Source organism: Pecten maximus, chromosome 7 (genome assembly GCF_902652985.1).
Source record: "Pecten maximus chromosome 7, xPecMax1.1, whole genome shotgun sequence".
NCBI classification, from domain to species: Eukaryota; Metazoa; Mollusca; class Bivalvia; order Pectinida; family Pectinidae; genus Pecten; species Pecten maximus.
The window spans coordinates 2236137-2239415 of record NC_047021.1 but is presented as its reverse complement, the minus strand read 5'-3'; the positions used below and the strand labels follow the sequence as shown (position 1 = coordinate 2239415).

Sequence of the window (3279 nt, the reverse complement as noted above, 5' to 3'; positions counted from 1 at the left end):
TGTAACGCGCCATCTACTTTCCATAGGGTTATGGAGCGCTGTATGGGCAATTTGAATTTAGTCGAGTGTTTGATATTTTTGGACGACATTCTGGTCTTCTCCAGGACAGTTAAGGAATACCTAGAGAGGTTAGGAGGTGTATTCCAGAAATTGAACCCGACCAAGTGCGAATTTTTCAAACTTAGTGTACAGTATCTCGGGCACATTATCAATGAGCATGGAATAGGTGCTGACCCAGAGAAAATAGAAGCGTTAAAGTCTTGGAAACCCTGTAGTTCTGTGAAAGAAGTTAGAACATTTCTAGGATTAACTGGATATTACAGAAAGTTTGTTAAAGACTATGCAAAGATAGCCAAGCCTCTGAATGATTTGTTGATTGGGAACCCTACGACAAAGGTCAAGGGCAGGTCAAAAGTAGAAAAGGTTCCCATTTGTTTGGAGTGATGATTGTCAAAATGCGTTTGACACATTGATTGAGAAACTTACCAGCCCACCTGTGTTAGCATACGCAGATTTTACCAAACCGTTCAGACTTAACATCGATGCATCCCATGATGGGTTGGGAGCTGTGTTGTATCAGAAGCAAGACGGTTATGACCGTGTTGTGGCTTATACTAGTCGATGGTTGCGACCCGCTGAAACGCTATATCCAGCACATAAACTGGAATTCTTATGCCTTAAGTGGGCAATAACAGAGAAGTTTAAGGACTATCTCTATGGTCAACAGTTTGATGTGTATACTGACAACAACCCTTTAGCATATGTCACTTCTTCTGCAAAGTTGGATGCAACAGGTCATCGATGGGTTGCAGAGTTGGCTAATTACTCATTCAAGTTGATATATCGTTCAGGTAAGGTTAACAAGGATACAGACGGTTTGTCACGAAGACCAGTTGATACTGAGTGTGTATTTCCAGATGTAGTTAAGGCAGTATGTCACGCCGCTTCTGTGAATAGGAGTTGTCTACCTTTGGTCGAGAGTTTGGTTGTTACAAATCCAGTGCAAGGCACAGTTAGTGATGTTGGCTTAGTGGTTCCAGTCAGGTTGATTGGGTGAAGGAGCAGTCAGCTGATGCTGATGTAAATAGAGTTGTACTGCTGTTAAGCTCTGGTGTGGAGTTGTCAGGTAAACAGTTAGAGAAGGAGTCCGTAGCTTTTAGAAAACTAGTCAGAGAAAGGAAACGGTTACAAATTCAGGATGGTGTTCTGTATCATGTAGTTGAGGTTGATGGTATAAGAGTGAAACAGATTGTTGTTTCCAAGAATATGAGGTCCAGTGTGTTTGAAGGCTATCATGATAATCAAGGTCATCAGGGTAGAGATAGGACTTTGTCTTTGCTAAAGGCAAGATTTTACTGGCCAGGTATGGATACTGATGTTGAGTCAAGAGTCAGGTCATGTGATTGGTGTATTAGGCGGAAAACTCCTGTCACTAAGAGGGCGAAGTTGGTTGACATAGTCACATCAGAACCTATGGAATTGGTTTGTATGGATTTCCTCTCGCTAGAGTCATGTAAAGGTGGTGTTGAGGACGTTCTCGTCATAATAGACCATTTTACTAGGTTTGCTCAGGTGATACCTACCCGTAACCAGCGTGCTAGTACAGTAGCCAAAACCTTATTTGACAATTGTGTAGTGCATTATGGGTTTCCGGCTAGGTTACACAGTGAGCAAGGTCGAAACTTTGAGTCAAAGGTCATTAAGGAACTGGGTGAACTTACTGGGATTAGGAAAACCCGGACGACCCCATTTCATCCAGAGGGGAATGGGATGACAGAGAGGTTTAATAAGACTTTACTTAAGATGCTAGGTACACTAGATGAGGAACAGAAACGAGATTGGAAAACGTATGTCCCAAGTTTAGTCCATGCTTACAATGCCGCATCTCATGACAGTACGGGTTATTCCCCTTTCTATTTAATGTATTTAATGTCACAGGTACAATTTAATTAATTAAAATAATTAGTTAATATAAGATTGTGAGTTGTCTATACACGTTACATGTACTTGTCAGTGCTGTGTTGTAATGTGGAAAGTACCTTGTCTAATTTAGTAACGTAGTGTCATGTACGTGTAGTCCATACTGTGTATGTCCATATTTGGTGGTGTTTACGACTTATATGTAAATTAGGGTATGAAAGAGTAAGAAATCGTGCAAGAGTGAGAGCGAGAATAGTAAAACCGATGAGTTAGGGTAGAACGCCGCAGTAGCCGTTCATAGGTCGGTAGGACATATCATCTGGGGTCCGGTGACCAATTATGTAACAGACATGTGTACAGACTTGCCGTTTTACCAGACATAACAGTCTTGGAAGGTATGTTATATATCCTGACAAATATAATAGAATGACTAATAATTTAACTTTATTTGATAGATAGAATTATTACAGTCAGTTAATATTTTGTCGAGTACATGTAGGCTACGTATGTATATCATACTTATACAGGCTATTTTGTGTTTCAGGGGTTTTTCCTTTTGTATCAAGTTATGTCCTAATCTCCGGTAATAAAATATAGAAAGAACCAGCAGGAGTATGTTCATTTTCCTTCTTGTGACATATTGGAAACAGCCTGTGGCCTCGATGAACAAACTCTTGACCAGGTCCTTATATTCTCGTGCACACCGAACACAAAAGGCAATAATTGTATAATGGCCCCCTTTATAGCGGGCTACTTCATTACATATAGAAACCAACATCAGCTTTTGATCGGTGTAATTTGATTAAATTAATTGTTTATAAGACATTGGCTACATTTAAGTATTACACATAATAGTTTCTTTTTGGAAAGACTCGTGACTGAATCGGGCAATGTAACTTTTCACATCATCACGGTGTTTCCTTGCCTACTTTGTATATAACAAACATCAGAATACAGTTGTGAGACCTTCGTATCTTAAGCTAAGACCTATATAAACGGGATAAGCATGCCCAGCACACCGGCTTAGCAACTGTCTGGATGTCATACTCAAGCCTCTTTGCCAGTTCAAACTTAGCTTTCAAGGGATGATATGGACTTCATCTACTGATATAAGTGAGCATACACTCGTAATATTTTACGTTACAGGACTGTATACCAATAAATATCATGATTTGGAAATCCATCATTGGATCTCTGAAAAGCATCCTACAAAATAATTTATTTTACTATAAAGAAAAATACTTTATACAGATCATGGGTACAGCAATTGCAACGAAATACCCCAATGTGCACAAACCTTATAAATGGTAAAATAGCAACAAAAACCGTAAGACAAATTGAGAGCAAGTAGCAGCCAAT

At 39.5% G+C, this 3279-nt stretch overlaps 1 long non-coding RNA gene across 1 annotated transcript; it reads left to right on the top strand.

The window, feature by feature from the left end:
• The first annotated feature begins 1971 nt into the window (after positions 1-1971).
• Positions 1972-2527, top strand: LOC117330671. Its single transcript, XR_004533384.1, has 2 exons — positions 1972-2315; positions 2465-2527. It is a non-coding gene; the product is annotated as an uncharacterized LOC117330671 (long non-coding RNA).
• Positions 2528-3279: the final 752 nt, after the last annotated feature.